The following is a 25,032-nucleotide window of genomic DNA, read 5'->3' on the forward strand; positions in this document are numbered from 1 at the left end:
GACTAGGCGATTTCCTAAAAACTGACATCCAGCCGTTGTGGATTTGCCGTCGATTTTGCATCCGCCAAAATCAGAATCACTGAAAGCGACCAAGTCAAAGTTATTATCCCTAGGATACCACAGACCGGTGTCGGGGTAAGCCTTCAAATAACGAAAAATCCTTTTGACAGCTGCAAGATGTGAGGCCTTCGGGTTAACTTGATATCTGGCAAGTAGGCACGTTGGGTACATTATATCTGGCCTTGATGCTGTGAGGTACATAAGGGATCCGATCATCGCGCGATAGTATGAAGGGCTAACAGGTTCACCCTTCAAGTCAGGAGTTATTCCGTGATTAGTTGGCAGTGGGGTACCAATGGGCGTTGCATCGGACATCTGGAACCGGCTCAAGATGTCACCAACATATTTAGTCTGATGGATGAATATCCCAGACTCCGTTTGTTGCACTTGTAGACCCAAGAAGAAATTCATTTCCCCCATAGCACTCATCTCGAACTTATCCTGCATGATTCGCTCGAAATTCCTACACAAAGCATCATTAGTAGAACCAAAAATAATATCATCAACATATACCTGAACCAGAAGAAGATCTCCATCTTGTTCTTTGATGAAGAGAGTACAATCGATAAGACCTCTTCGAAAACCGTTCTCCAGCAGATATGTAGATAAGGTTGCATACCAAGCTCGTGGCGCTTGATGAAGACCATAGAGAGCTTTGTTGAGCAACCAAACCCGATCAGGATGGACAGGATCTTCAAAACCTGGAGGTTGTTCGACATATACCTCTTCTTCAACCACACCATGTAGAAATGCACTTTTGACGTCCATCTGGTAAACCTTGAATCCTTTGAATGAGGCATAAGCCAGAAAGATCTGAATAGCTTCCAGACGTGCAACTGGTGCATAGACTTCGTTGTAGTCGATCCCTTCAATCTGACGAAAACCTTGAACGACTAAACGAGCTTTGTTTCGAATAACCACTCCACGGTCGTCTTTCTTGCATTTGAAGACCCATCGAGTGCCAATCTTCTTGTAGTTCTCAGGTTTTTCAACAAGCTTCCAAACACCAAGCTTGTGAAATTGCTGTAATTCTTCCTGCATGGCTTCAACCCAAGCACTATCTTTCAACGCTTCTTTCCACGACTTTGGTTCTTCTTGTGACACGTAACACGCGAAGGACCAGTCATTTTGTTGACCAGATTCTCTTATAGCTGAATACAAACCAGCATTCCGATTGTTTCTCAGCTGATTACGCGTCTGCACACCGCGATGGACATCTCCTATGATATTCTGCTGGGGATGAGTATCGTGAATCCTCATTTCAGGATTATCTGGCACACGAGCATTGATACCCAAATTGGTAAGATTAAGATCAACAACCAACTCCACACCAGGAATGTGGGTAGAGGTGGATGCATTCCCTTCAGCAGTATCTATATTCTGCGTATGAGGTGTATCACCAGAGGCACCTTGAACAGGAGCAGCTGGAGCTGAAGATCCTTCGGCTGCATCATGATATTCATCATCTTCAGAAGAATCATTATAATCAGCAGCATCTTCATAAACCTCATTTTGAACCATATTGTTGACAGAAGAAGAAACTTGAGGATCAACAACAATAGGTCTAACCAAAGGCGAGACAGCAGCGTTGTCACTTTCCAACAACATCCTAACCGCTGCTGATTCTTCGTCAAAGGTTGGCAGATTGAAGGAGTCAAATAGCCCATCATAATCGAACATCCACGGATCACCCGGAGCCCTAACAGGACTCGTGTACCTTTGAACCCTAACTTCGCTCCATAGCTCAATCTTTTTGGTAGCTAGATTCCAAACACGAAAATTCGGAGTAGCATATCCAAGGAAGAAACCCTCGATAGCTCTTGCACCAAATTTTCCATCCGGCTCAATCATAGTACAAGGAGCACCAAACGGTTCAAGGTAAGAAAGATCCGGTTTCCTTTTCTGAAGGAGTTCGAAGCAAGTCTTGCCATGTCTCTTTACTGTAAGAACTCTGTTTAACGTGTAGCATGCAGCCGATACAGCCTCCCCCCAGAATTGAATAGGGAGTTCCGACTCTACTAACATTGTTCTTGCAGTTTCAATAATCGTCTGATTCTTCCTCTCTGCGACACCATTTTGTTGTGGAGTATAACGAGAACTGTACTCATGAAGAATGCCTTTAGAAGTACAAAACTCATCCATAACTTGATTCTTGAATTCAGTTCCATTGTCGCTTCGGATCCTCTTTACTTTCAACGAATAGAGATTCTCCAACATTGTAAGAAGATCCTTGAGGATGCCAAGAGTTTGACTCTTATGTGCCATAAAGGATACCCAAGAAAATCTAGAGTAGTCATCAGTAACTACTAAACAATAGGCATCACCGAACGTTGTCTTGTGCTTCATAGGTCCAAAAAGGTCCATATGAAGACGTTCGAGAGGCATGCTGACAGTGTTGATTTTCTTCAAAGGGTGAGACTTCTTTGTTTGCTTCCCTTTTTGGCACGAGACACAGATATCTTGTAGATGAAAACTTCTCACAGGCACACCATTCACAAGATTATTTTTCACCAAATGGTTCATCTTTCTCAAGTGAATGTGTCCCATTCTTCTGTGCCAAGATATAGACTCCTTTTCCGTGGCTTTTGAGACAAAGCAAGTGACTTGTGCAGATGTTGTAATCGCTTGGCTCATGTCGAGAATATAAAGATCATTAACTCTCGGAGCCGATAAGAGAATCCATTCTTGTGGAATTTTGAATCCAGGTTTCAGCACATAGCAGCCGGCATCATCGAAATGCACGGTGAATTTCTTATCGCAGATTTGCGACACACTGAGAAGATTGTGATCAATTTGCTTCACATAATTGATCTTATCAAAGCACACGATGCCATTGGAGATACTTCCCTCTCCAGTGATAAAACCGCCTTTGTCACCCGCAAAAGCAACATACCCTCCTCTAATGTTTCTCACGTCGTATAGGAGCCGTAAGTCGCCAGTCATGTGCCTGGATGCTCCACTATCAACAATCCAATGACTATTAATAGTTCCTCCTAGAACATCCTGCACATGTCAATTAAACACATCAGTTGAGAATGGGGACCCAAGCCTTAGTGTTCTTGGGTCGTCCCTTAGCATCACGAAACGTGAGCTCGATCTCTTGATGGTTTTCAAGAACAACTGCTCCCCCTGAATTGTCACCCGACTTAGGTAACCAAGTTCGTTTTTCCTACCAGTTTTTGAAGATTCTGGTTTTACAGGTTGTGACACTCTTGGTTCCTTTTGAACTGTTTTAACTTCAGATTTTAAAGCTATTTCAACAGTTTTCATGTTTTTACGTCGTTGTTTAGTTTCTTGTTCTTTTACAGCTCGTTTATCATGTTTAGGTGAAACTGACCGACGTTGAGGGCGAACTGTTTCAGGTGGAGCTTTCTCAACAAATTTCTTCTTCGGAGCATTTGGGCAGTTTCTAATAATGTGCCCAATTTCTCGACATTTGAAACAAGTTCTCCTTTCAACAGACTTAGGAGAACTTGATCGACTACCAGATGTTGAACCTGTAGAACCTGAGGTACTTGCTCTTTCATCACACCCGTTTGTGTGTTGGGTGTAATTGTTATCACTGTTACGTTTCAAAATCTTGACTTGTTGTACAAAATCAGTGTTTGATTTGTTTTCAAAAGTCTCAATTTTATCTGTACCTTTTGATGCTACAAATTTAACATCTTTTCCTTTCTTCGTGTAACGAGCTCCTTTTGATTCAACCTTAGCCTTTGGCTTTGGAGCTCGTTGTTGTTGTTTACCCTTAGAAGCAGTAGGTTGTTGAGTGGTTGGAGATTTTTGATTACCAAACTGTTTTCTAATCTCAGCCTTAGGAATTGGATCACATTGTGTTACCACAATTCCCGGAAGTGTTTTTCCCAAAAATTTGTTTGTGTTGTCTTCAAAGACTTTGTCGATCAAAGATTTATTTACATTTTTAATTGGGAAAACATGATCTGAGTAGATTTTATTATCTCCAACCAGTGTATACAACACATTACTGCTTTTAACAGTAGACACACATGTCTCATCAACTTTGACAGGATTAATCACTTGTTTCTGAACAGGTTGCACAACAAGAGTAGGAGGATCACAAAGAATATGATTCTCAATTGGAATTTCTACTCCTTTTGTTTCATCAAGTGATTCATCCTTGTCATTCACATCTGGTTCATCATCTGAAGAATCATAGTCCTCAATGATTGGAGGACTTTGCTTCACGGATGATGACGTTTCTGGTTGCTTAGAAGATGAATTTTCCGGCTTGAACCCTAGGCCAGTAGCAAATTCCTCGACATCTAGAGGCACACTGGGTTCATACCGAGGCATTTCCTCTTCATCAGGCATCTTGGAATAATTGTTCATCAACGGGGGGGGGACATTTATTATACCCTATGCCTTTCTGATTTCCCTTTGGTTGTAGAACATCGATGATGTGATCAAGCACAAATTGGGAGTTAGAATAACTATCCAATTTCTGTTTGATCGCATCATGTTCGCATTGGGCAATGGCTAATTGCTTTTTAGTTTCTTCCACAGTGTTAATATATTCATTTATACTCACTTGCTTGTGGTAAACTACTTTGTTAACCTCGGATACATCCTTTTTTAATGTTTCTATTACAGATTTAAATTCTTTTTCATTCCGAGTTAAAGCCATGTTTGCCTCTATGCATTTCGACAGTTCAATAACCAAATTCTGGTTATGACTATGAAGCTTTTCTGATTCAAGCTTCATATCTGCACATGATTTACACACACTAGGAGCAGGAGGTTCAGAATTTACCTGACTAGTAGAGGCTGAACCATTTGCCATGAAGGCAGTTTGAAAAGAAAAAGCTCCATCTTCAGAAAATAGCTTCTCCATTTCCTTTGATGCAGTAGCAGCCTTCCTAATCAGAATTGATTTCTGACATTTAAGCTCATCAGCTTCATTCAGTAGATCCTGAATATCATCATCTCCTTCTTCCTTCTCATCAGGCTCTGAGTGATTATCCCCAGAAACAGAGCCTTCTTCATCAGAACTTCCAGAATAACCAGAACTGTCATCACTTCCAGAAGACTCTTCTTTATGAACATGCTCGATGACCTTAGCATACAAGGCTGTTCCACTTCCCTGATCACCTTCACCAAACTGCACTGACCAGTCACATCCTTCATCAGCTTGAACAGCCAAAGCTCGATTGTGATTGGTAGTTCCAGGCTGTCCCTGAGTGTTATTCACTGCCACCATCCTCCGTTCACGGTTTTCTTGTTGGGCATTCACATTCGTCTGGTTTCTGAAAGGGTTGTGATTGCCGTGTTTTGTTGGTAGAGTGCACTCACGTTTGAAGTGCCCTTTATTACCACAGTTGAAGCATGTAACGGCATTGATATCAAACCCATACTTCGTATCTTTCTTTCCTTCTAACGAAGTTCTACCAGTACGAGCCATGAAGTCTTTGGCCCTTCTAACCGCACTTGCAAAAGCCCACTTAATATCCATCAACTCCATTTCTTCCTTGTCGATCTGTTGGTAGTCTTCATTGGTCATATTGATGTTTCCAAGCTGACCTGCCACCAAACCACAGTAAGCACTGACCATGGTGTTGATGATTTCCATATGCTCCTTAGCAACTTCAATGCTAAGGTGTGAAAGATTTGAGTTGTCGACTCGGATTGTGTTAGGATTTTGGGGTTGAGGTTTAGGATTGCTTGCATAATGAGCTTGCTGTTGTTGAGGTTGTGGTTGTGTCTGTGTTGGAACAGGAATGTAAGACCTCGGATCAAATTGAGGTTGTGGTGGAGCAGCTGTTGATTGAGGAAATGGAAAGGAACTTGTATTTGAGACAAATGCAGTCTGCAGTTTAGGTTGCTGGGCTGCAGCAGCTCTAGCTAGAGCATCGAAACCCGGAAGATACATTTCTGTATTTTGAGGGGCGGGAGCTCTCTTGGCTTTCCTGATTTCTTCATCATTTTTATGTTCCAGCTTCTGAATGAACTCGTAGATATTAACCGTGTCTAGAGTTCCAGTATGCTTCAACAGCTCAATGAAAGAGCTCCACTTTGGAGGTAAGGCGTCAGCAAACCTACTCACCATGTCTTGTTGAGTAGAGATAACTCCATAAGCACACATTTCACTAATCAAATGATAGAAACGTGTGGTCATATCATTTAGAGTCTCGTTTTCCAAAAACTGAAAAGATTCAAACTCTTTCTTCAACAAATCATGCCGAGACTTTCGAGCAGCTGCATTGCCTTCTCCTCTAGCTACTAAACAATCCCACAATGCCTTCGTAGACTTGCAGTATGAGAACTGATGGTAGATGTCTTTGTTGAGTGCTTGAGTAAGTGTGGCAAAGGCCTTTTTCTCCAATTCATAAGCCTTCTTGTCTTTTTCAAGCATATTGGCATAACCCTCAGAAGTGGACGCAGCAGTCTCCAGATTTTCATTGAATGCATTGATGAAACACGTCCAAAGATCGGTGCTTTGCCCTTGGACATACGTGTGAAAGTGGTTTTTCCATGATGGAAACTCATTCATATGATTTAGCTTTGGTGGACGATTGTTACTGCCCGTTTCGCTTTCACTGATCAAAAGGTTTTGAATGCTTTGACTTTGATTGGATACCAAAGCCGATTGACTTGGACTGATTGATGGAGAAGGTAACATACTCTTTGCCCAATCTACAGCAGTGACTAACTCTTGATTGGATCGTGAGTCCAAACTCCAATCCCATGGACTTGTACAGCTCATTTTGATCAAATATTAATTGAGAATCTACACAAGCACAAACTGTTAAGTGTACACAGACACAAATCGAAAGATACAAGACTTGTTCGAAAGATCAAGATTTGTTCGAAGGATCAACAGTGATCGAAAGATTACTGTTGAGTTTCGAGCAAAGTCTTCGAAAGATTCAGAATGAAAGATCCTTATCTTTCGAGCAATTATCATGAAAGATTCACAATTCGAAAGATATTTATCTCTCGAATACTGATCTCGAAAGATTCACAATGAAAGATCCTTATCTTTCGAGATGAATCCTTATCTTTCGGACAACTAACTTTCGAGAAGATTCCCTGGTTCGAAGGATAGATCTTTGACTTCGAAGGATGGGTCGAAAGATGATTATCTTTCGAGCCTTTCTTGATCGAAAGATGGTCTTTCGATGTCGAAAGATATCTTTCGAGACCTTCTGACACACTGACGCGGATGTGACAGGTTGGTGAAAAGGTGATGGGTAGGTAAGTCAACTTTCGGCAGAAAGGGATGTGCAGGCTGTACCTTTCGCACCAACTTTGAAAAATTTCCCAAAATGGATAACCTTATCCCCAAACCAGCCATCGGAATCCTTAACCGGAAATATGGCCGGAAAACACAAAGACACTTAAAAACAACCTTTTAAGTTACCCAACCCAACCTTGAACACTCCCGAAAGTTTAGAACTCGTTTTTCAGTTTTAAGATGCAAGAAAAAACCACCAAAACGGGTGCTAAACCTAGTGTCCAAAAACACCAAGAACTCGAACAACCCGGTTTTAAACAAGGTAAAGAGCCAAAGCTCTGATACCACTTGTAGGTCCCTTTCACGGAGGATGACGAACCTAAACCTTGTTATACAAACCTACTAGCGAGTGCGGAATCCAAGCTAGTAAGCAAACCGGGATGAAGCAAGTAGAGAAACAAACACACAAGAGTTCACCGATTAACACCACTGTATTAATACGTATGAAGGTTCCAGTTACAAGCACAATGTTTACAAATCTAACTTGCAAACTCTAACTATGTGTGTGTGTGTTTCGGACAGAATGCTCTCAGCTCTCAAGTCTCTTGTCTGTGTGCATCTCTCTAAACTCAACACACTGCATGGGTATTTATACCCAGCCCATGATGTCTGGTCCGAAGGATCCGATAGATGGTCCGAAGGATCATCTATCGATGACAAGTCAATCGAAGGATCAGCATGTACTTCGAAGGATGATGTATCGATCATCCATCGAAGGTTCATCTTTCGATCACCTCGAAGGATCAACATTATCCTTCGAGAGCTATCCTTCCAGCTATCCTTCGAGCAATCCTTCGACACAGACAATCATCTTTCAACATTTACAAACTGTTGCCCAAGTCAAACCGGAGGAGGGTTGACTTGGTCAACTTACAACACTAAACAGGACATCGTTTACATCGTGACTGAATACAGACAAAGTACAGACACAAGTGCACCAACAAGAGATGTACCTTCCAGGCTTAGGCTTCGATGTTTTGGCAAGATCCGCTGCAGCTCAGCAACCTAAACTGCAAACTGCTTTTGTGTCCAACACAAGTTCTCTTCCGTTTCCTCAATCAACTGCTGCTCCGGCTTTTGATCCGAGGTCTTACATTCCCGTCCCAACACAGTCACAAGTCCAACCACCACAACAACAACAGCAGGCTCACTATACAAACAATCCTCAACCTCAAAACCCTAACACAATCCGAGTCGATAATTCAAACCTTTCACATCTCAGCATTGAAGTTGCTAAGGAGCATATGGAAATTATCAATACAATGGTCAGTGCTTACTGTGGTTTGGTAGCAGGTCAGCTTGGAAACATCAACATGACCAATGAAGATTATCAACAGATCGACAAGGAAGAAATGGAGTTGATGGATATCAAATGGGCTTTTGCTAGTGCAGTGAGAAGGGCAAAAGATTTTATGGCTCGAACTGGAAGAACTTCGTTGGAAGGAAAGAAAGATACGAAGTATGGGTTTGATATCAACGCCGTTACATGCTTCAATTGTGGTAATAAAGGGCACTTCAAACGTGAGTGCACTCGACCAACAAAACAAGGCAATCACAACCCTTTCAGAAACCAAACGAGTACTACAAATGTGAATGCCCAGCAAGAAAACCGTGAAAGGAGGATTGTGGCAGTTAATAACAATCAGGGCCAGTCTGGAACTTCAAATCCCAATCGGGCTTTGGCTGTTCAAGCTGATGAGGGATGTGACTGGTCTGTGCAGTTTGGTGAAGGTGATCAAGGAGGTGGAACAGCTTGTTATGCAAAGATCATCAAGCATGTTCATAAAGAAGAGTCCTCTGAAAGTGATGACAGTTCTGGTTATTCTGGAAGTTCTGATGAAGAAGGCTCTGTTTCTGGGGATAATCAATCAGAGTCTGATGTGAAGGAGGAAGCAGGTTCTGGTGTTGAGGATTTATTGAATGAAGCTGATGATCTTATATGTCAGAAATCAATTCTGATCAAGAAGGCTGCTACTACATCCAGGGAAATGGAAAAGTTCTTCTCTGAAGACGGATCTTTTTCTTTTCAAACTGCTTTTATGACAAATGTGTCAGCCTCTTCGAGTCAGGTAAATTCTGAACCTCCTGCTCCTAGTGTTTGTGAATCATGTGCTGAAATGAAGCTTGAACTTGAAAAGCTTCATAGTCATAATCAAAATTTGGTTATTGAACTTTTCAAATGCAAAGAGGCAAATATGGCTTTAACTCGGAACGAAAAAGATTTTAAATCAGTAATTGAAACATTAAAGAAAAATGTGTCCAAAGGGAACAAAGTAGTTTACCACAAGCAAGTAAGTATAAACGAATACATTAACATTGTGGAAGAAACTAAGAAGCAATTAGCCATTGCCCAATGCGAGCATGATGCGATCAAACAAAAATTGGAGAGTTACTCTAACTCCCAATTTGTGCTTGATCACATTATCGATGTTCAACAACCGAAGGGAAATCAGAAAGGCATAGGGTATAAGAAATGTCCGCCCCCCTTGATGAACAATTATACCAAGATGCCTGATGAGGAGGAAATGCCTCGGTATGAACCCAGTGTGCCTCTTGATGTTGAGGAATTTGCTACTGGCCTAGGGTTCATACCGGACAATTCTTCAAACACATCCTCTAAGCAACAAGAAACTTCATCATCCATGAAGCAAAGTCCAACAATTATCGAGGACTATGAGACATCGGATGATGAACCAGACGTGGATGTAAGTGATCAGGATAAATCACTTAACAAGATGAAAGGAGTAGTTACTCCACGAGAAAATCACATTCTTTGTGATCCCGATACTCCTGATGTCCCATCTGTTAAGAAACAAGTGATTGATTATGTCAAAGTTGTTAAGACATGTGGGTCTACTGTTAAAAGCAGTAATGTGTTGTATACGTTGGTTGGAGATGATAAAATCTACTCAGATCACGATTTCCCAATTAAAAATGTAAATCAATCTTTGATTGACAAAGTCTTTGAAGACAACACAAACAAATTTTTGGGAAAAAACACTTCCGGGAATTGTTGTAACACAATGTGATCCAATTCCTAAGGCTGAGATTAGAAAACAGTTTGGTAATCAAAAATCTTCAACCACTCAACAACCTAGTGCTTCTAATGGTAAACAACCAGTCAAACGAGCTCAAAAGCATAAGGTCTCTCAGATGAAATCTGAAACAAAAGGAGCTCGATTTCAAAAGAAAGCAAAAGATGTCAAGTTCGTGTCATCCAAGGGTACTGATAAGATTGAAACTTTTGAGAACAAATCTAACACTGATTTTGTAAAACAAGTCACAATCTTAAAACGTAACAGTGATAACAATTACACTCAACGCACAAATGGGAGTGATGAAAAGGCTAGTACCTCGGGTTCCACGAGTTCGACATCTTGTGGTCAATCAAGTTCTCCTAAATTTTTGAAAGGAGAACATGTTTTAAATGTGGAGAAATTGGGCACATCATCAAAAACTGCCCAAATGCTCCAAAGAATAAATTTGTTGAGAAAGCTCCACCTGAAACAGTTCATCCTCAACATCGGTCAGGTTCACCTAAACATGACAAACGAACTGTAAAAGAACAAGAAACTAAACAACGACGTAAGAACATGAAAACTGTTGAAAAAGCTTTAAAATCTGAAGTTAAAACAGTTCAAAGGGAACCAAGTGTGTCACAACCTGTAAAACCAGAATCTTCAAAAACTGGTAGGCAAAAACGAACTTGGTTACCCAAGGCGGGTGACAATTCAGGGGGAGCAGTTGCTCTTGAAAACCATCAAGAGATTGATATCACGTTTCGTGATGCTCAGGGACGACCCAAGACCACTAAGGCTTGGGTCCCCATTCTCAATTGATGTTTTTAAATGACATGTGCAGGATGTTCTAGGAGGAACTATTAATAGTCACTGGATTGTTGATAGTGGAGCATCCAGGCACATGACTGGCGACTTACGGCTCCTATACGACGTGAGAAACATTAGAGGAGGGTATGTCGCATTTGCAGGAGACAAAGGCGGATTCATCACTGGAGAGGGAAGTATCTCCAATGGCATCATGTGCTTTGATAAGATCAATTATGTTAAGCAAATTGATCATAATCTTCTCAGTGTGTCGCAAATCTGCGATAAAAAATTCACCGTGCATTTTGATGATGCCGGCTGCTATGTGCTGAAACCTGGATTCAAAATTCCACAAGAATGGATTCTCTTATCGGCTCCGAGAGTTAATGATCTTTATATTCTCGACATGAGCCAAGCGATTACAACATCTGCACAAGTCACTTGCTTTGTCTCGAAAGCCACGGGAAAGGAGTCTATATCTTGGCACAGAAGAATGGGACACATTCACTTGAGAAAGATGAACCATTTGGTGAAAAATAATCTTGTGAATGGTGTGCCTGTGAGAAGTTTTCATTTACAAGATATCTGTGTCTCGTGCCAAAAAGGGAAGCAAACAAAGAAGTCTAACCCTTTGAAGAAAATCAACACTGTCAGCATGCCTCTCGAACGTCTTCATATGGATCTTTTTGGACCTATGAAGCACAAGACAACATTCGGAGATGCTTATTGTCTAGTTGTTACTGATGATTATTCTAGATTTTCTTGGGTATCCTTCATGGCACACAAGAGTCAAACTCCTGGCGTCCTCAAGGATCTTCTTACAATGTTGGAGAATCTCTATTCGTTGAAAGTGAAGAGGATCTGAAGCGACAATGGAACCGAATTCAAGAATCAAGTTATGGATGAGTTTTGTACTTCTAAAGGCATTCTTCATGAGTACAGTTCTCGTTATACTCCACAACAAAACGGTGTCGCAGAGAGGAAGAATCGGACGATTATTGAAACTGCAAGAACAATGTTAGTAGAGTCGGAACTCCCTATTCAATTCTGGGGGGAGGCTGTATCGGCTGCATGCTACACGTTAAACAGAGTTCTTACAGTAAAGAGACATGGCAAAACTTGCTTCGAACTCCTTCAGAAAAGGAAACCGGATCTTTCATACCTAGAACCGTTTGGTGCTCCATGTACTATGATTGAGCCGGATGGAAAGTTTGGAGCTAAAGCTATCGAGGGATTCTTCCTTGGATATGCTACTCCGAATTTTCGTGTTTGGAATCTGGCTACCAAAAAGATTGAGCTATGGAGTGAAGTGAGGGTTCAAAGGTACACAAGTCCTGTTAGGGCTCCGGGTGATCCGTGGATGTTCGATTATGATGGACTATTTGACTCCTTCAATCTGCCAACCTTTGACGAAGAATCAGCAGCGGCTAGGATGTTGTTGGAAAGTGACAACGCTGCTGTCTCGCCTTTGGTTAGACCTATTGTTGTTGACCCCCAAGCTTCTTCGTCTGTCAACAATATGGTTCAAAATGAGGTTTATGAAGATGCTGCTGATTATAATGAATCTTCTGAAGATGATGAATATCATGATGCAGCTGAAGGATCTTCGGCTCCAGTTGCTCCTGTTCAAGGTGCCTCTATTGATACACCTCATATGCAGAATATAGACACTGCTGAAGGGAATGCATCCACCTCTACACACATTCCTGGTGTGGAGTTGGTTGTTGATCTTAATCTTAACAATTTGGGTATCAATGCACGTGTGTCAGAAAATCCGGAAATGAGGATTCATGATACCCACCCCGAGCAGAATATTATAGGAGATGTCCATCGCGGTGTGCAGATGCGTAATCAGCTGAGAAACAACCGGAATGCTGGTTTGTATTCAGCTATAAGAGAATCTGGTCTTCAGAATGACTGGTCCTTCGCGTGTTACGTGTCACAAGAAGAACCAAAATCGTGGAAAGAAGCGTTGAAAGACAGTGCTTGGGTTGAAGCCATGCAGGAAGAATTGCAGCAATTTCAAAAGCTTGGTGTTTGGAAGCTTGTTGAAAAACCTGAGAACTACAAGAAAATTGGCACTTGATGGGTTTTCAAATGCAAGAAAGACGACCGTGGAGTGGTTATTCGGAACAAAGCTCGTTTAGTCGTTCAAGGTTTTCGTCAGATAGAAGGGATCGACTACAACGAAGTCTATGCACCTGTTGCACGTCTGGAAGCAATTCGGATCTTTCTGGCTTATGCCTCATTCAAAGGATTCAAGGTTTACCAGATGGACGTCAAAAGTGCATTCTTACATGGTGTGGTTGAAGAAGAGGTGTACGTCGAACAGCCTCCAGGTTTTGAAGATCCTATCCATCCCGATCGGGTTTGGTTGCTCAACAAAGCTCTCTATGGTCTTCATCAAGCACCACGAGCTTGGTATGCAACCCTATCCACCTATCTGCTGGAGAACGGTTTTCGAAGAGGTCTTATCGACTGTACTCTTTTCATCAAAGAACAAGATGGAGATCTTCTTCTGGTACAGGTATATGTTGATGATATTATTTTTGGTTCTACTAATGATGTCTTGTGTAGGAATTTCGAGCGCATTATGCAGGATAAATTCGAGATGAGTGCTATGGGGGAAATGACCTTCTTCTTGGGCCTACAAGTGCAACAAACTGAGTCTGGGATATTCATCCATCAGACTAAATATGTTGGTGACATCTTGAGCCGTTTCCAGATGTCTGATGCAACGCCCATTGGTACCCCACTGCCACAAAATCACGGAATTACTCTAGACTTGAAGGGTGAAGCTGTTAGCCCCTCATACTATCGCGCAATGATCGGATCTCTTATGTACCTCACAGCATCAAGGCCAGACATAATGTACCCAACGTGCCTGCTTGCCAGATATCAAGTCAACCCGAAGGCCTCACATCTTGCAGCTGTAAAAAGGATTTTTCGTTATTTGAAGGGTTACCCTGACACCGGTCTATGGTACCCTAGGGATAATAACTTTGACTTGATCGCATTCAGTGATTCTGATCATGGCGGATGCAAAATCGACGGCAAATCCACAACGGCTGGATGTCAGTTTTTAGGAAATCGCCTAGTCACATGGCAGTGCAAGAAGCAGACGTGCGTCGCTACATCAACATGCGAAGCTGAATACATTGCTGCCTCAAGTTGTTGCTCCCAAGTTCTTTGGATCCAACAACAATTACGCGACTACGGTTTTGAATTCCTAACTACTCCTATTTACGTTGATAATTCTGCTCCATTACAGATCACTAGAAATCCTGTGCAGCACTCAAAGACCAAACACATCGAAATCAAATATCACTTCATACGTGATTGCTTTGAGAAAAGGCTAATCGATGTTGTTAAGGTCCACACCGATGACCAACGTGCCGACCTTTTTACCAAAGCATTTGACAAATCAAGATTTGACTTTTTATTATTGGTAAACGGCATTAAGGTCAAGCAAGAGTAAACCAACATCGGAAAATCATTTTTGTAAATACCTTTGTGTTTTAAATTTGTCTTAGTTTATTGATTTTAGGGGGAGTAAATTCAAAAATCGGAAATTCCAAAAACATCGAAAAATTTCAAAAACACAAAAAAAAACAATAGAAAAACAAAAATGAGTTTCCTGGCGAGCAAAAGAGAAAATGATAGTACATCAGTGGTCTATCCAAACCTCTTTAAACCTTAAATGAAAAACGATAAGCAGCTCTATATAAGATGTATCGATAGGCTCACAATCATTTTAAAGTGTGCAGGGTGATATAAACTTAAATCGACTGAAAATCAGGTGGGAACCATTCATTGGCATATGGTCTTAGTACCGAAATTTCGTTTGATAGATTGCCGAAGTTCTGAGATATTCGGTCTTTATGCTGCTTATCATCTGGGTATCATGGTTGTATCTTTTACCGAAAAATAACGGGGACGCAAGTCTAGATCTTCCATGATACTATACATACGTGTACATATTACATACTGCATTCGACCTCAATAAGTGATAAACAATCACATGTCCAATCAAATAAGTGACAAAATATCACATTTATCCGGGAGTCAAGTTCGTCTCTCTGCTGTACGGAAGTACTGACCTGTTCACGGACTTGCTCCTGTGCCCTCATGCATATGAAAATCAAGTTCCTCATCAATAAGTAATTATATCACATAGGGCTTGTTTTCAATCAAAATAAGTGAGAATCTCACATCATATACGGTCAAACAGATGATAATTGGTATACTCACCGGTAAGATGAATTCTCGTGCATACCTTGATACGGGAATGTGTCGTGATGTGGATGAACACCGGTCGGTAAGTATAAATCATACCTTAACGTATCCCCTCGCCATGATTACATCTGATAAGTTGAGCTTAAGTGGATAACAATACCGATAATTGTTATAGGATGCTTATCTTAATGTTAAGTAACTGAACAACAAGAGTGTTTTGGCATGACCGTACACTGATATGATTCTCTTACCCTCGAAACTCGCAAAAAGAATGTCTGTATATATTTACTGCTTAACTTTTATTGTCTTATTTTAAACAGTTTCGTCGTTTGGTGCATATCAGCACGACATTAGCGGTGATGTCGTTTGATAACACTCAAAGGATATTAAAATTGTTGTCTTTTAATTTATTCAAAAATACCAAAAAGATTTTAGGTGTGTTTTAATATAAACTTTGTAAAAGCCAAAAAGATTTTATTTCTACTTTATTTTCGATCGTACGATGTTGGAGCTCAAGTCTTCGTTACCTGAAACCTGAACGAAAACCGAATTGGCTAAATCTTCATAAACGGTCAAAATTTGCAAGTTTTGAAAGTTAAATCTAAAATTGAAAAATTTGTTAAACTTTCAATCTGTCGGACGGTGTTTGATTGTGACATGGTCATTCGTGTGTCATTTGTTTATACTAACTATTCCAAGCAGTTGTTCTCATTACGCGTTTAGATTTCTTGCGTGTGCAGATTCTAAAGGCTAGGAGAACATGGTCGATGACAAGCTTCGGAATGAAGACACGACGTGAAGGCACTCAAAAGATGAAGATGATCGAGCTGCCGCTGACCATCATCAACACCACAAGGATCTTAAGCTTTGAAGATCAAGTCATTCACGAGCATAACTCAAGGGGGAGCTTATGTTAAGGGGGAGTTTGTCAACACACTTCCTACATGATACGGGTAGTTTGTTGATACACTTTCTGCTTTCAAGACGTGAAGACTTTGAAGATCCTCCGACTTTGACGACTCGAAAGGACATCCGAGACTTGAAGACACGAAGATCAAAGATGATCAAGATCGAGACAAAGCTACAGCCAAGGGGGAGTTTGTTGGTGCAGTTGTGTCTGCACTTTGTCTGTATTCGGTCTCGATGTAAAACGATGTCTATGTTAGTCTTGTAAGTTTGACCAAGTCAACTATCCTCCTAGTTTGACTTGGCCAAACAGTTTGTGCATGAATGTAAAATGTCTGTGCCGAAGGATGTTTCATCGAAGGATATTTTAGATCCTTCGATGAGCTCGAAAGATGAATCTCGACAGATCATCCTTCGAGATATACATAGATCCTTCGACAGGTTTGACTTCGATAGATGATCCTTCGATCATCTATCGGACCCTTCGATCAGCCTTGATGATCCTTCGGACAGACTTGCTGTGTTTGGGTATAAATACCCATGCAATGTGTTCACTTGTAGGAGAAGCACCCAGGGAGACATTTGAGAACACTTGAGAGACACTTCTGTCAAGAACACACACATTAGAGAGTTTGCATACTGATTTGTAATTCTTGTAGTGTACAGGCAAGAGATGGGCAAATCGGGTTTCTTGTAATCCCGGAACCGGTTTCTATCCGTACCAGGTTCTTGACTGAGTTTGAACCCGATTCTTCTAGGACCCGGTTCCAGTTAGTGTTAGTACCTGGTTTCAAACCAAAATTACCGGAACTGTTCCTAACTGGTCCGGGTATGTTGTAACTGGTTCCTCGATGGAACCTCCGAGTATCTTCTAGAAAAAGCTGCAATAAAGCTGCCGGAATCGATTCCTAACCGCTTTATATCCGTTGGAATCGATTAATTGCCATTAAAACTTTAAAATCGGTTTCAAGTATTTATAAGCATATCACCTTCAACCAAAACTTAGCCCCACTCAAATCGGTTTCAACCTTCAAGTTACACCTCAAAAATCGGTTATGGCATGCAACGATAAAGTGGTCATGGTTTTGGAAACCAAAAGAAACCCCCAAGTTTGGAAGCACTTTGATCTGTGCCTGATGTTTGATAGCCATGAAATGGCACGTTGCAAAGGTTTTGGGAAGCTCATGCAGGCTACGGTGAACTCGGCCCTTAAAAGACACACCAACCGTCATTGTCCGGTGACAAAGGTTGTGGCGAGGAAAAGTGAAGGCGGTGAATCATCCAGAACTAGCTCGAAGGTTTAATGTGTTTATGTGATGTTGGTTTGAGTGTGTTTTATGTTAATCTTATGTTTAGTTATGATGTTTAGGTATGATGTTTGTTTTTAATTTTTGGTTTTAATGTCCGGTAGGTAGGTAATGTTTGGTTGTAATGTTTGGTTTTAAGATTTAATGTAATGTAATTGGTTTTATTTTAATCCTCCCGGTTCTGTGTTTATGGAGGAACCGGTTCCGGGTAGGAACCGGGTACGACCCTATTTGTTTTATAAAATGTGGAACCGGGTACGAACCTATGGGTTTTTGAACCTGGAATCGGTTCTTCTATACAGCGGGTAAGGGCTGGAACCGGTTTCTGGTCGAGTCTACCAGGTCGGGTTTGGAACCGGTTATTATGTCCATCTCTGGTACAGGCTGCAATAACCAACGGTATGGACTTTGGTTTGCAACCGGCCATAACCCATGACCCAACAGCCTTTCATTTTGACTCAAATAAAAATAAATGTTTGACCCAAAGAGGGTCCCACTGAAAGCAGCCTCTGTATCCTCATGAATAGTGGAAATGTGTACCTACATCCCACATTCCCCAGACCCTAGCAATTGCTTTGCTATTTGTGGTTTACTGGGCATGGTTGTTATTTTGACCCATATTACAAATATAATCATAAGCAAAAGACTAGGAATAAAGATCAGAGCATCAATAAATAAATATTCTATTTGTTATCAATACATCTTACTAGTACCCAAATTAAAGTGAAAACAAAAATTAAAACATTATGATCAATCAACATGTTACAATTAGAACTCCAAGGTTGAATAATCAACACAGCAATCAACATGGTTGTTAAAGGCTCTTTTTGAATGAAGAAGTAAACTTCCATGTAACAACCAATATTCTGGTTAATTAGAAAACACCACCATAAAAAAAGTGGACCTAGAACACGTAAATGATAGATGCCTAGTTAATTAGGTGCATTTGCATAGAAATCACTATGCTCAGTGTGTGCAATCTTCGCCCTACATATTCTTGAGGCAATCGGGGTATGGACTTGAGCTCCTCTTCTCACTGACTTCACATGTCCACCTTAATAAAACAACATATACACATAAGAAACTGGTTTTTTAATACAAACAAACCAAATAAAAATAAGTTAAGTGGGTGAACTTACCTGCCAGGTAACATATCATTGCAAGTTCGGTTTTCCCTTGCAGCTGCATCATGGTAAAACCTGCGTGCATCCCTTGACCTAAGTTCAAAGCGACGCACCTTGTTTCATAGGCACCTTGTTTCAACAAAATTTATCTTCCCGTCATTGCAATTAAGAACCCAAACCCTGCTCCTCCAGTTGGGCACGTCTGAGCCACTAGATGCATGTTTTGCAAACTTTGCCGGACAAGTTTGTTTGTTCCTCGATTACTGCCTTCAAATGGATGTGTGACAGAGTTTGTTTGTGCCTCAATTACTGCCATCAAAAGACTGCTCTCCATAATCATCAACAGAAATTTTCCAAATATTCACAACCTTTAGGATCGCTGTGCTTCGAGAGAGGGCGAAAAATTTGTGACAGGTGCACAAAAATTGCTGGAAATAAATTTTAAATATCTTATTTTCATAGAAAGAACAGAAGAAGACTTTAACAGAAACAAATTAAAAGCCCAACATATTCAGTATTTATTTCAGGATGCCAATGGTGTCTCCCACCTTTTTTCATCACTGCATTCAATCGTAAATTAAATTACGAGTAACCATCATAGAGCTTGAAAATTAATTTCATATCAGTAAGGAGAGGTGAAACAGTATAATAATAACATGGGGAAACAATATAATGGTAACAAATTAATTAAATTGTTTAGAACTAGAAGTTGTTTCTCTCTCATTTGTTTTACATATCAACCTTATCACCAAGTTAACATTTCATAAATTCATAATCGTGTTGCTTTATTTTCATAGGAGTCTGCTACTGACACCAACTTTGACCAATTTCAACACATAACTTAATTTTAACAAGTCTGGTTAAAATGATTAACTAGGTATGAAATAAAAGTGTATGTTAACATTTAAAATACATATTCAAAATCTAAAAAAACAATAAAACACAACGATTTGACCATACCTATGAACAATCAACATGTTATGATCCGATCCACATAGGGAGATGAGAGATCGATGTATACAGTGAGCGCACTGATGGCTAACACACAATTCAAATATAATAAAACAACAAAAGGAAAACAACTTTCAGAGATGATCATTGTATAATCAAACAACAAAAGGAAAACAACTTACAAAAGCAGCGAATCAGATCTCTCGATCATCTTGCCCTGAGGTTATGTATTAGAGTAGGGGGCGGCGTCCGTATATGTAGTTGACAACGCTGGGTAAACCCTAATCTGAATTTTAATTCGGAATTAAATAAAACAAATTAACGATCATAAATTTTGATGGAAGTAAGTAGACTTATGTAACACGTATGCCAGCCAATATAGGTTAAAAATCTATTACAATTTGAACAACAACCATATTATAAACCAACTGATTTGAAATTGTATTTAAAAGGGGTAGTGACGCATCTTGTGTAACATCCGTCAAAAACGGGGTCCTATAATTCCCGGCCTATTTTGTAACCGAATCCGAAACATAACTGTTGATGCATATTTGTGTGGATGCCGCTCGCCTCGGTTCGAGAACGATGTTGACGACGTTCCTCCATACTATCGTACGACCCGACATTCGCGATACGAGAACGAATGTTTATGGATCCTCTAGAAATTGTTTCTTACACTAATCATGATCATCAAGCTTCCAACACACAAGTTAGAGGTGAGTGGGCATGTGGGGGACCCACATATGCGGTGAATCATCAAAGGGCGCGGGGGGGGGGGGGGTATTTGCATTTTTTTTAATCTTGTTGCATATATAACTTTCATGAACTTTGATAATTTATATAAAAATTTCTATAAAGTTTCAAGGTCCAACATTTTAAAGTACAAATAACCCACCAAAATTATTAGTTTGTTGGTTGATCTGTTGAAAAATTTAGTGTAGGTCTTGTACCGGGTTAAATACTAAACACTGCGTTTCACTTATATAAATCCATGACAAAAATTGTTTTCACACATGTTTTAACATCAAAATTATTAATCCAACTTTCCGGACTAAAAATTTTATTATTTTTGACACTACGTGTTTTGTTGTCAGGCAGTTTAACTTAACTGAATTAACTGCTTTTTTTAAATCTTGTTATATAAATAACTTTCATGAACTTTGATAATTTATATAAAATTTTCTATAAGGTTTCAAGGTCCAACATTTTAAAGTAAAAATAACCCACCAAAATTATTAGTTCGTTGGTTGATCCGGTGAAAAATTTAGTTTAGGTCTTGTACCAGGTTAAGTACTAAACACTGCATTTTACTTATATAAATCCATGACAAAAATTGTTTTCGCACATGTTTTAACTTCCAAATTATTAATCAAATTTACCAGACTAAAAATTTTATTATTTCTGTCACAGTTCCGGTACCTGCTTAACACAATAAGATTTAAGTGCAGATTTTATGTCGTTTTTAATACCCGTTATATTATTTATGACAAATAATATTTATTTTAGGTTTGTCGGACAGTTACTGTTTCGTTCTGCGGAATGTTGTACACTTCCGCATGATTACTGTATTTTTCTGCGGACTTGGACAATTTGGTTTTGAAATGGAATTTTCTACATAGTATAATTAGACGAAGTTTTTATGGAATGTTTGTGCAGACATATCTTTATGTCTCGTTTTTAGACTGTACTAGGATATAGTTTCTAATTGTAACGGATTTGTTATCATAATAAGCTATGGTTTTTATAATTCCTAGACTTTTAAGACTTAATCAAATAAAATCATGCCGAACACGCGAAAATAAATAATGTAATAGTTGTTCGGGTTGTACGAAATTACCGGAATTTTGCCGAATGTCACAGAGTCAGTCTTGGTCATATATTATATATTCGATGACAAAAGATTGATTATAAAACTCTTAGGATCATTAATAGAAAAGTATATGATGGGAAAGGCAATTGATCGTGTTGACCTTAACACAATGTCCTTTTAGGAAGTTGTTCGGACATTAAAAGCTTTGGAAGAACACATCAAGAAGTCCACTAAGGAAGAACACATTAAAAAGTTTCTATTCATCAAAGCAGATGAAAAGGAGACGAGTAAACTACCAAAATGGTCATACAAAATCAAAATCAGGTCAGTTTTTCGAGTTAACATCCTACTTTTTTTTTGTTTTTTTTTCCTCCTTTTTAATGAAGCGAAAAATGGTCTTTTAATGTTTTATTATAACAAGTTAAAAAATCTTATCATTTTGTCCTTCAATAAAAGGAAGGAAAAAGACAAAAAAAACTGTATGTTAACCCAATAAAATCTGACAATATTTTGATTTTGGATTAAAATGGCAACAAAATTGAAACAAAAAGGACCCAGACTTAAAAGGTTTCAGTTTCGACTAAAGTTGCTTTAGGTCCACTTGGAGGATCAAGAATTAACCTACTTCCTTGTTTGTTAACACACTAACGAGTGCGGAATCCACATAAGTATGCAAACCAAAGCAAAAAAGGAACAAACACAAAGCAACCAAAGATTCACAAAGCTTCGATTATGTGAAGAGAATCAGTACACATACACACAGTGTTACAAACTCACAGGACTCTTAACTGATATGGTGACCAAGTGTGTCTTTATATAGGCCCTGATAGCCGGTAACACTACGAAGAGTGTTACTAGGCCACGAACTGTTAACAAGCCCACGAAGACTATGAGTCTTCGTGGTTATCATCGACGAACCCTCCGTAGGCCACGGATCCTCCATAGGCCACGAACCATAAGGGTTCATGGTGAACCCTCCTTACCATCCAAGTTCTACGAACCATGAGGGTTCGTGGTGAAACCTCCTTACGATACCATTCATTGTTGGTTAACAGGGATTCCCATGAAGACCTTGACTTTTCGTGGGGGGGGGGGCTATAAGGACAACAACATGCAAACACCATACAAAGAGATCCAAACACTAATAACATCTAACAGTTGAACATTCTGCAAACTGTTTTACATGATAAACAAAAGAAATGTCGTGCCAAGTCAAGATAGGAGGATATCTTGACTTGGCCGACTCGACCATACTATACAAGACCATAAACAAAGACCGTACACATAACAATGACGTAAGAACAAGCTACAGACACAAAAATGCACAAACAGTTGCAAAAGTGACCAAACCTCAGGGACCACTTTGTCAATTTACTCAAAAGAGAAGGTTAAAGACCATAAATGTGAGCATTTTGGTTGTGGGAGTTGAATCCGTCCATGAATAGGTTGGTGGTAAGGAAAAAATAAGGATGGTGTTACAAGTCTAACAAGCTTGGACATTATACGATTAAATGTCCAAAATGGTAGAGAAGGGAGTAGGTTAACTTGGCGGAATTTGAGGATGTGTAATAAACGTTATTGTTAAATCAAATCCGGTGTTGAAGATCTTCCTTGGACTAAGTTTCGTTTAAGTGGAAATGATGAAAATAGAAATTAAATTTATTATAATAAGTATAAGGATCTAAGTGTCATTAGTGTAACCTATGTTTTAGGGGGGGGGGGGGGGGGCTAGTATATTATACTATATACGGGTTAATTTATTATAAGTGATAAATTAGTCTTTGTATTCCTGAACGACGCTTGTTTGAAACGCACTAGCTCAATAAGTACCTGATTATGTTAATCTTTGTGATCTTATCAATCAATTCGGTATCTGATTGCCAGCATATATAATGTGGGATGATTTCCTACTTCACACTTCTACATAATAATAGTCGGAGGTAGGAGGTACGAAGGGCTTGTAGGTGAGACCCTAAGCCACTTCCCAACTACCGATTGTTCTATTTAGTTCAGGCCTGGATCTTCCCACTAAAGATACGTGAGCAATCATTTGTAGATTATCTACGACTTTTATATGTCTGGGTTAGAACTTCATCTTTTGCCCATGGCAAGTGATCAAGTGTTTGGTTGTTTATGATAAAATTCATAATCTAGGTCTGTTCACATTTAAGTCTTTTGCCTTTCAGGGGAGTGATTAAAAGTTTTAGGCAGTTCTTTTGTTTTTAATTGCGATCTCTGGTTAATTTTCATTTTAGTATGCAAGTGTAATTTTAAATACTATTTTACTTGTTGGAAGCATATCTTATGCTAGGAGAAAAAACAAAGTTCAATGACACACCAGTTTATATATCAGACGACTGTATAAACAAAATTTCCAAAAGCTATGAACAATATATATGTTACAATCAAACGTTGATTTATGTAGTCTGCAATCAAAGACGTTTCAAATATTCCCCATTTTGTCCTTCTATGAAATCATGTCAGTCAAAAGTTTTCAAAAGAAAGTAACTAGTCACCAATTGAACTTCGATTTCAGTTCTTGGATGATCTAACTGTAAATGGCATGTCTCTTCAAAGACACCAGCAGACTAGATAGTAGTTAGGAACCACCTTGAAAGAGGTTGATCTTCAGACATTGTATCACACCATTTTTCAGCAACTACAAAATAATCATCCAAAAACTCTTCATAACATCTCTATGGTGATAACCAAAAAGAGTGCCGTTGCTAATTCGATCATAGAATTTGCGATCACATTCGCGCTTAGCTTCTTCATTTTCATCAACTTCTTCCCAAGCAACGATTTTCAACGTACTTTCATCGAGTTTCGCGATTCGTACAGAGTGCGTTTGACTGATCTCGCAGTTCTTCGAATCTCCTTTCCAGAGCTCTAATCCTCCTTGCTGCAGCAGACTGTCGGTTTCCCCATTGCCTACCAAGTGGTGGACCATAACTCCTAATACATATAATACATAATTATTACCATTAGTCTATTGCACTGCATTCCCATCATAAAGTAAATTATAAGTAATCATCTGAACCATCCTAAATATTCAAAATGTAAAAACAAAAAAAAAGAAATAAAAAATTTACAAAGGATACATGAGATTTTAATTTTCCCATACCTGAAAGACAGAGTGATTTCCCTATGGACAATCAACATGTTATAACCCGACCCGGATAGACCAAGAGAGATCAACATGTTATTGATGTCCATTGAAATCAGCGATTTATTAGAGAACACCTAATGCAATCGGTTGAGAATTGAACAACAAAAACGAAAACTTTAACAAACTCGATTATGTCAGGCAGCGGCTGTTGTGATATACTATTTTTTTCTGAACGGCGGCCTTGATGAAGTTAACGTGGTATATATAGCTGAGAAAGTAGGGATTAAAGCATGATCCTAAATTTTCATTATAACCCCTAAATTTTAATTATTTTCATATAAAACTCAACTGCATAGATATAGTCCATATTTACGTCTGAATAACACAATAACACAATTGGAGATTTTTGTCAACATAATAATAATAATAATAATAATAATAATAATAATAATAATA

The 25,032-nt window shown here is 39.4% G+C and overlaps 1 long non-coding RNA gene across 2 annotated transcripts; it reads right to left on the minus strand.

Annotated features, from left to right (window-relative positions):
- Window positions 1–18,300: 18,300 nt before the first annotated feature.
- Window positions 18,301–19,932, minus strand: LOC110926715. 2 transcript variants are annotated; one of them, XR_002585364.2, is made up of 3 exons: window positions 19,840–19,932; window positions 18,722–19,134; window positions 18,301–18,636 (listed from the first exon to the last, which is right to left on the minus strand). It is a non-coding gene; the product is annotated as an uncharacterized LOC110926715 (long non-coding RNA). The 2 variants fall into 2 exon arrangements; XR_004871175.1 differs by having other exon boundaries at window positions 19,667–19,921.
- Between the last annotated feature and the right edge of the window lie 5,100 nt (window positions 19,933–25,032).

Source organism: Helianthus annuus, chromosome 11, assembly GCF_002127325.2.
Source record: "Helianthus annuus cultivar XRQ/B chromosome 11, HanXRQr2.0-SUNRISE, whole genome shotgun sequence".
Taxonomy (NCBI): Eukaryota; Viridiplantae; Streptophyta; class Magnoliopsida; order Asterales; family Asteraceae; genus Helianthus; species Helianthus annuus.